The sequence below is a fragment of the Spermophilus citellus genome, assembly GCF_964194105.1.
Source record: "Spermophilus citellus genome assembly, chromosome: 2".
Lineage (NCBI taxonomy): Eukaryota > Metazoa > Chordata > Mammalia > Rodentia > Sciuridae > Spermophilus > Spermophilus citellus.
Window position 1 is genome coordinate 243587719 of NC_138183.1, and position 10013 is coordinate 243597731.

Genomic DNA, 10013 nt, shown 5'->3' on the forward strand with positions numbered 1-10013 from the left:
TAATGAGGTTTCTTTGCTAAGCCAGAACCAAAACAACTTATGACTCCTCTCACCATTGTTGTACAGATATTATATTTCTGGATATGTTTCCTTGTTTCTACAATAAACTGACTTTTGAGGAGGTAAGTATTTGACCAGGAGCTTGACTTCGATATGCACCTTAATATGTGATTCAGCACATGGAGAAGATTTGAGAAGCATGACATTAAGTTATTGTGCATCCTACAATTTTAAAATCCAATACTTAGAAACACTTTCCTTGTAAAACTATCTTTTTGAATGCGCTCTTGACCTCCTTGTTCCTGAGGCTGTAGACCACAGGGTTCAGCATGGGGATGACCATAGTGTAGAACACAGCAGCAAATTTGTCTGTATCCATGGAGTGACTGGAGCTGGGCTGTAAGTACATGAAGATAATTGTCCCATAGAAGATGGAGACAGCAGTGAGGTGGGAGGCACAGGTGGACAAAGCTTCTGGTATCCTGCAACAGAGCGCATCTTTAGGATGGTGATAAATATGAATAGGTAGGATACGAAGATAACCAAAAGAGCAAAAAATATATTCAAGCTGGCTAGATAAAAAAGAACCAGCTCATTGACTTGCCTATCAGAGCAAGAGAGAGCCATCATTGCTGGAACATCACAGAAAAAGTGATGGACCACATTGGACTTACAGAAGGAGAGACTGAATGTTTCTCCAACATGGATGGAGCCACTCAGAAGACCACAGACATGGCAGCCTATGACCATACAGGCACACACACTTGTGGTCATGGTGGTAGTGTAATGGAGGGGTTTGCACACAGCTGTGAAACGGTCATAAGCCATGGATGCCAAGAGGAAATTTTCCACAGTGGCAAAGGCTATAAAAATGAACATCTGAGCAGCACAGGCATTGTAGGAGATGACCTTGTCTCCTACAAGGAGCCCAGCCATGGCTGTGGGAGTGACAGCAGAAGAGTAGCCAAAATCTGCCAGAGACAAGCTACCAAGAAAAAAGTACATGGGAGTGTGGAGACGAGAATCAGTGAGAATCAATACAATCATCCCAAGGTTTCCAAGAACCTTAATGAAGTAGATAAGTGTGATCATGATAAAGAGGGCCACCTGTAGTCCTGGGGCATTGGTGAGTCCTAGTAGGATGAATTCTGTCACTTCTGTCATGTTCTCTATCCATGTTATTCGGGAATCAGGAGATGCTCTTTAGCAAGGAGAAATGAAGGACAAGAGTGTCAATAGGTGTTATGAAATAGATATTTTTCCCAAAATAAAAGATTTATACAACAGGTGAATTATTTTATTACAGCAATAATGTAGATTTTAAGCTCAAGAATGTGTAAATATGAGCTTAACCACAGAAGTTAGTGCATTAATTATTTTTGGAGATACAAACTTCTGAATTTGAAAATTCAATCCAAGTCAAACAGTATTTGTTAAATTTTATGTAATTTAAATTAATATTTGACAAATTTTATGAACAGACAACAACACATGTTGAGAAACATGTATATAATTATATATGTGTGTATAATTATATCATATGTTATTGTGTGTGTGTATATATATACATATATATCCTACATCACACACAAAAAATGAAGAAAGTGATGGTATCTAACTCAAAGTATTATTGTGAGAATTTAATGTGAAAATACATAGAAAATAACATCTAAATTCCTGGTGATTAAGACCTTGTAAGTGTCAGCTATAATGATATTATCCAAATGCAATGATGGACTGCATTGGCATTGGCTTAGAAGTAGGTGGCTGTATGCCAAGCTTCAGGGGTGGGTGATCTTAGTTTAGTAAAATAATGATAATTTCCAAGTATCACGAAACTCAACTGATATAAACTTTGACACACACATCCCAGATCCATTTCAATTTTAAAGAAAAACATTCAAAACCCATTTCTGTGGTCAGTAAGTCATAGTGAGTATAGCTGTCCTACTATTTTGCTAGAATTACAGTTTTTTTTTAACTGAGTTTTATTGAAAATAGAAGCTTACCTACCTCCTTGGAAATATAACAATCTTGAACAGGGAGCTTGAAATCTGAAATTCAACCATAGATCAATGGTTCCAGTATGTTAGAGAAGTTGTCTGTCTCCGGTAGTAGTTAATAGTCCCAACCTGTCTAAGGCAGGAAGGAAACAATCAAAACAGTCCTATTCTCAAGGATTCAATTCCCGAGTCTTTCATGCATTCTTCTTGGTCTTTGGAGGAGTCAATTAACCTCCTTCTCAATTGTAAAATAAACACAATAAAACTATCTATTCCACAATATTTGCAGAATTGTGCTCTTAAATAGCAAATAAGGGAATGGCCATGAAACAACAAGCTAACAGGGGGTTATCATTTTCAAGTCACCTAATATAAATTTTATTTTCAGGTATTCCTTTAGCCATGTTGCAGGCTCAGAGAGAATCCCCAAATCAAGAGAATTCCTGTGTGCACAAGGAACTATCAAAAATAAGATAAATAAAGGATGGTGGAAGGGAGCAGAATTGAAATTTTGTCCCTCTGAAAGAAAGTAACCAGGAATCATGTTGATTTTCAGAAGCTAATACAGAGGGACCAGGAGTAAATTATAAAGACATGGATGTCTCAGAGGATGTCCCTCAAGGGATCATCTGTAACTCTTCTTTCCTCTTTCCTAAGGAAGAAAAAATTAAACTGCCTGTGGCGACCAATTTGGAAATTTTGAGCATGCACAAGTGTTTTGTATCACATGTTAATGTATCAATAACAGTGATATGCACACATTTTAGCATACAGTTTTGACTTTTTGTTAAATACATAGCTATGCAACCATTACCAAAATCACCTGAACTAATTTTCCAAGCTTCTTGGTGGCCAACCTCCTCTTTTACCTAGTGTCCTGAAAACCACTCAACAGATTTTCCATCTAATTTTTCTTTTGCAAGAATGTCTTTCAGTAGAACACATTGGTTTTGATTCTGGCATCTTTCACTTAGCAGAAATTCATTTGGAGGTCCATGTGTGTTGTTAACTGTATCTTTAATGGAACTTTTAATTTTGTGGGCTTATGTTTTATAAGATCAACTGTACACATTGTCTTTGTCATTTCCTAGTGCAGGACCATTTTTGTTGATTCTGGTATTTTGGTGATTATGAATAAGGTTGATATAAACATTGGGTGACCTTTCTTGTTCAAGTAGAGGCTTTTATTTCATTAGGGCAAATACCCAGGAATTGGATCACTTTATCATATGGTACATATATTTAATTGAACTGTTTGATTTATCAACGTTCATATTAATAAAAGATGGTCAAAGCGAGTAGAATTGAATTCTAGTCTCTCTGAAATGAAGTCACCTGGAGTCATGTTACATTTCAGAAGCTAATACACAGGGACTAAGAATGTTTACAGAAAATCCCAAACAGTTTATAGAAATGGTCCTATCAGTTTTAATTCCCAAGAGTAGTTCTTTCCAATTTCATAGTATCTTTTTTTTGTGCTCAATTTAGTTTTTATTTTACTAAAATAAATTAATTTCCTATGTGCGGTTTCTGAAAGATGGCTCAAGTTTTCCCAGCAAAATCTTTATTTTGTGTCAAGTTATTTTTATTTTTTTAATGTTTCTTTTTATTTTTTAACTGGGAGATCATAGCTGAATATCTTTTGGTATATAGAGTGTGATTTTTATATCTTGACCTTGTTTCTCAATCTTAGAACACAAGTTATCCATCATTTAAAATATTATTATTTCTTTGTGATGGCAATATGCAAAGTCTTTTCTTCTATTTTTTTTTTGTATTTTTAATTTGTTCTAATTAGTTATACCTGACAGTTGAATGCACTATGATACATCATACATAAATGGAGTATAATTTCTCATTCTTCTGGTTGTATATGTTATAGAATCGTACTAGTCGTGTAGTTATATATGAATATAAAATAATGATGTCTGATTCATTCTACTATGCTTCCCACCTCTATATGCCCTTCCCTCCCTTCACTTACCTCTCCTTAATCTAAAGTAACTCTATTCTCTAGATCTCATTGTTGTGAATTAGCATCTGCATAGCAGAGAAACATTTGGGTTTTGCTTTTTGGGGGATTGGCTTATTTCACTTAGCATGATATTTCTCAGCTCCATACATTTACAGGCAAATGCCAACATTTCATTCTTCTTTAAGGTGAATAATATTCCATGGCATATATACACCACATCATGTGATTCTTTATTTAGAAGATCCAAAAATTCCACCAAAAATCTTTTTAGAACTAATAAATGAATTCAGCAAAGTAGCAGGATATAAAATCAGCACCTATGAATAAAACACGTTCCTATTCATCAATAATGAATCTACTGAAAGAGAAATTTGGAAAATGATCCCATTCACAATAGCCTCAAAGAAAATAAAATACTCAGGAATAAATCTAACAAAAGAGATGAAAGACATCTACAATGAAATATTCTAGATATTTTTAATGATATAATATTGTTACTTATTAGCTCTAATTATCCCCAGGGTAGTGCATTTTCCATTTTTCTCAAAGATATCTCAAGAGTCTTTTCATCCAAATATGAAATCACACGGACTTACCATATCATCCCATTCGAGATCTGGGTGTGTTTTTATTTTATCATATATTTTTACCGTATAGAAAATTGATCCATTTTCTCTTTTACAATGTACTCTGAGCCTTTATTTCCAGGCATGTGCCATGGTTACATGTTTGTCCTGTTTGTTAGATTGCCTGAATTCATACCAAGTAATTCAACTTTATCAAATTTCAGTGTCTTATCGGTAATGAAACTTATAATGTCATCTCTCATAGGATGGTTAAGAAGATTATCAGATCACATATATATCAACTGCAGAACAATTTCTTACATGTATCAAGTGTTCCATAAATTTCAATATATTAATATTTTATTGTTTATAAAAATTGAGGTAGAGGGGGTCATAAAAATAGTGTTACCCAAGACTTTCAGCTACCTCTCTGCATGTGCTTGCCCTCTGCAGTATGACAGAGACAGGTACTAGCTGTAGAAAATGAACCGTAGGAGGACTTAGTCTGTGTCATTTCTGGGTAGGTAGGAGCACATGCATTACCTCCAGGTGTCTCTCTTCTGTCATGGATATTGAAAAGGCTTCATAGTCCAGCAGGTGTAATTGCAGATGACGAAGCCCTTATCAGCTGATGTCTTTGAATGACTACATAAGGAAAGCCTTTATTTCACTACAAAACCTGTGTTCAAATTCTAATAAATATTTTTCCATCAGTGGAAAAGTTAATAATTTACATGTAAGGGCCAAGGATCCTGAAGAACCAAGATAATCTTGAAAAAGATTTCTTGATTTCAAGGCTGAATTCAAATAAAAACAAATTAAAGCAATTTAGTATTGTCTTAAGAATATAGGTCTGGGGCTGGGGATGTGGCTCAAGCGGTAGCGCGCTCGCCTGGCATGCGTGCGGCCCGGGTTCGATCCTCAGCACCACATACCAACAAAGATGTTGTGTCTGCCGAGAACTAAAAAATAAATATTAAAAAAATTCTCTCTCTCACTCTCTCTTTAAAAAAAAAAGAATATAGGTCTAAGTCGGTGAAATACAATTGATGCTCTTAAACCTATATGACTGTGGACAATTGATTTTTTTTTATATGGCTGGATTTCTATTTAATAGGAAAAGAATAATTTTCAACAAATAGTTCTGGGGCAACTGGATAATTGTGTACAAAAGTTGATTATTGTATACTGAATATTTGCCAAGAGAGTATTCTTTGAGTAGCCTTAACACACACACAAAGGAAAAATGACAGTATCAGATGATGGATAGGTTAATTTTCTTGATTATAGTAATCACTTCACAATGTGCTTATACATTGTGTATATAAATCACATTGTATGATTATATCATATACATCATATTATATACCTTAATGAAATAAAAACAGTGAAGCTTCATTCCTACTTCATATCATTTACCAAAATCAACTCAAAATGAACAAAACTTATATTTGAAAGCCACAGACCTAAAACATTTACAAAATTTTGGTAAATATTCTAGACTTTAGGCTTGGCAATGATTTCTTGTGTATGACACCAAAACCCAAAAGAAAAAATACATAAATTTAACTTCAACATTACATGTTTGTGCCTCAAAGTATACTATCAAAAATGTGAAGATGAAACTATGGAATAGTAAAAGAGATATTTGTAAATCATACATCTAATAAGGGTTTATCATAGAGAATACATGAAGGATTTATGCACCTCAGCAGCAGCAATGACAAAAGAAACTTCAATTTAAAAATGGGCAAAGCACTTCAATAGACATTTTTGCAAAGATTTGAAAAAGACCAATAAGTACTAGAAAAGATTTTCAAAATCATTGGTCAAGAGGTAAATGCAAATCAAAACTACAGTCTGATACCTCTTCACACCCATTATAATAACTATTTATATGTATAAGCCCCAACAGAACAGAAACTAAAAGTGTTGGCAAGAATGTAGAGAAATTAAAATACTTTGACATTACAGATGGAAATACAAAGTTTTCCCATTGGTTTGGAAAACAGGATTGACTGTAATAGTCTTCAAAACAAACAGAATTACCACATTCATGAGCCATTCTACCCCAATTATATATCCCCAAAGTGGGAGCAAGTTCATAAACAATATTTGTATGTAAATGTTCATAGCAACATTGTTAACTATTGACAAAATATAAAATGACCCAAACATCCATCAAGTAAGAATACATGTAGAAAATGCATCACAACAAATCAAAAGAAATCAGAGCAATTTGGTATGGCTTTAAGACTAGAGATATAGTTATGACACATATTAAAAGTCCAGAAACACATGCATTTATCTATGGACTATTGATTTTTCCTAAGTGTGGCATGTTTCAATAATGGGAAAGGAACAGGAACCCAATACAATGGAACATTGACACCCACTATAATACAGATGAACCTTGAAAGCATTATGCTCGGCTGTGATGTGGCTCAGGGGTACAGCACTTGCCTAGTATGTGTGAGGCCCTGGGTTTGACCCTCAGCATGACTAAATAAATAAATAATAGGAATAAAAAGGAAGAAAACATTGTGTTAAGTAAATGACATAAAAGTTTACATACTGTATGATTTCTTATATATGGCATATTCAAAATAAGTAAATCCGTGGAGATTGAAAGTAGATTATTTGTTCACAAGATTAGGTGGAAGAGGGAGTGAGAAGGTATGATATCTTTGTGAGTGCAAAAAAAAACTTTTGGAATTAGAAACATGTGATGGTTAAAGGACATTATGAATGCAACACAAACTACTAAGTTGCAAACTAGTAAATTTTATTTTATGTAAATTCCATTGACTGCCATTGCAGTCAAAAGGTAATTTTCCAAAGTGGCAAAGAGTACAAAAAAGAAATCTGAGCAGCACAAGCATTGCTGGAGAAACCTTGTCGAGTGAAGATTATGGAGAGGGGAAGCTGCAGTTCTGGGGTGCTGGTCAGTAACCCAGGAGGATAAACTCACTCATTTCTGTGTTATTTTCCATGGATGGTATGTTAGAACCACCAGGTGTTGTGTAGCAAGAGGAAAATTTTGATTTTAAAGAGAAAAACTCATTTGAACAGAAATGGAAAAGTGTAAGCATTACTTTTTATGATAATCATATTTTTCAGTATTCTCTGTTTCCTCTGCACTTTGGTAAAAGCATTATCCTTTCAGCAGGAAAGGACATAATTTTTATTTTGGCATGTTTCTCCTGCCTATGGTTGCTGAATCACTCAAAATACTCCATTTAGGGAAAGGCCAGGGTGTGTACTTGAAGTTTCAGCAATGCACTTGGGTAAATGATGGCCAAAAGGGCTCTAATTAGATTTTTCTCTCTTTAAAATAATGTCATGTGGGACTATGACATGATTTCAGAGCCGAATGGATACAACTAGGAAAATTTTTGCAACCATGGTCTTCTCTGGGGAAGACTCCCTTTTTAACATCTTCATCTCCTTATCATTACTTATATGTTTGAAGCTTTTGAGCTCTTCTAGTTCTTGGTGGGACACATGATGAGTTATTGTGAACTACACTCATGCCACAGTTCTGTAGGACATTAGACCATATGACTTCTACTCAGAGTGTTTTGGCAATACTGATACTCAAAATCATCAAACACAATTGAAAGACGTTAAGTAAAATCTAAATTAGGAAAAGACACCTTTTGTTCATGGCTGAAAGTCCTAAAGTTGGAAATACTCTTCAATGTGTCTTCAGTGTAGATGTTGTCTCTTTCCACCCTCAACTGGCTTTGCAGAATATAGTAAACAGATCATAAAATTCATGTTGGAAAATTGGGGTTACAGGTGTGCTCCTCTGTGTCTGAACACTTTTTGTTTGTTTGTTTGTTTGGGGCTTTTCTTCTTAAGTGTTTCAAGCCTCTTCAAAACAGGCCTCTTGGGACCTCTAGATTCAAGTATGCTCCTGGAGTTGGTCACAGTTGCAAGAGTCTTAGGGAGCATTATATATGTGATTGGGTTATTTATTCACTAACATTAAACCCCAGGACCAAAGATGTGAGAAAGCAGGACTCCTTTCTCTATGTTGATTGTAGAGGCAAAGGTGGTCAATGTGGAAAGCAATGGAATTTTCCTTGGAACTGAGCTGTAATGAGAGGTGCCTACCATGATCATAACCTACTGTTTCCTCCCCAATCCCTTCCTTCCAGTTTCTGCAGGCAGAAAATAATCTTCTCTGAAGACACTTGATAACAGTCCCGTCAAATGAAAATACATCCTTCCAATGCACTGCTTTCAGATATTCTGGGTTTAGTTTAGCTGGTGGATGTGCTGATTGATGCCTTCACCCCAATATCCAGGCAAGCCCATCTTCTTAAGGAAGCCCACTCTATTTTTGGTAACATCATGGGCCACAGAGAGGTGGAAAGGGCCCAATAACATAGTGATCTCCCAGAAATACTCCTCCAGAAAAGCAATTTTATGGATGAGGTCTTCCAGACAAATGACATCAAACCCCTGGTGCCGCTCAATCAATGTGCTGTCTCTTAGCGGGATGTTTGTCCATGCTTTGTCTTTGCTTGTCCTTGTTTCAAGATGAGCTCCTGGGCAGATCTCAGATTTGGAAATCCCCAGGTCACATAAAGTTCTACTATACTTAGCATTTTTAGGCTTTGAGAGGTGATTTTAAGAAAGACACCATTAAAGATTTTCTTCAAATTAAGTCTTGCAATGGTCTTCTGCACCAGTAAACTCACCCCATCTATCCTTTGGATGCCTACAACAAAGGCCAACAAGTGTCTATCAGGCATTTCCAAAGCACGAGATTTCACTTCTAGTCATATGATATGCACTTGGTCGCGTTTCTGACTCCAGGAATCATGTAGGAATGATTCCAGTCATGACCAATGTGATTCTGCAACCTGTATATTCAGAAAAATGAGAAATTGTATCCCATCTGATTCAAATGTATGATATGCCAAGGTCATTGTACTGTCATGAGTAACCATTTAAAAAATGAAAAAAAAATACTAGCAAAAAACAGAAGTGTATACAAGGGAAAACATCATGATCAAGTAAATTTTACCTTGAAAATCAAAAATAAATAAATAAATAAATAAAATAAAATGAAAAAAAAAAATCTGAAGCCTTTTCCTTTTCTCTCCTTCTTTATCCAAAGTGCCTGCTTTGCCTGGGTAGCTTTAAGGGCCTGCTAATTGTTCCTCTTTTTCAGGAGATTTTCTGGAACCAGGGAGGTCTTTTTACTTCGCTTTTCCTCCACCATTTTCCCAGGGCTGTGATGACTGCTCATGTGCCCTGAACACTTTTTTAATGTAAAAAAAGGCTTACATAAATACACACATTTATATTTTTAATGTAAAAAAGCCATAGAGGAGTCTTATAAAGGCACAAAAGAAGTGTTGGCTCATTTGCCATATGAAGTAGACTTTCAAGCTATGATCCAAGTACATCCTATAGGAAAAAAGAAATTGGAAAATGGGAAGGGTCAAGAGGGAT

At 35.4% G+C, this 10013-nt stretch overlaps 2 pseudogenes across 2 annotated transcripts; both read right to left on the reverse strand.

Moving 5' to 3' along the window:
* Positions 1-244: 244 nt before the first annotated feature.
* Positions 245-4690, reverse strand: LOC308635040 (olfactory receptor 5B2-like; annotated as a pseudogene). Its single transcript has 2 exons — positions 4629-4690; positions 245-1201 (listed from the first exon to the last, which is right to left on the reverse strand). The product of its transcript is annotated as an olfactory receptor 5B2-like (transcript).
* A 4117-nt stretch (positions 4691-8807) lies between these two features.
* On the reverse strand, positions 8808-9807 carry LOC308641189 (large ribosomal subunit protein uL30-like 1; annotated as a pseudogene). Its single transcript has 2 exons — positions 9645-9807; positions 8808-9411 (listed from the first exon to the last, which is right to left on the reverse strand). The product of its transcript is annotated as a large ribosomal subunit protein uL30-like 1 (transcript).
* Positions 9808-10013: the final 206 nt, after the last annotated feature.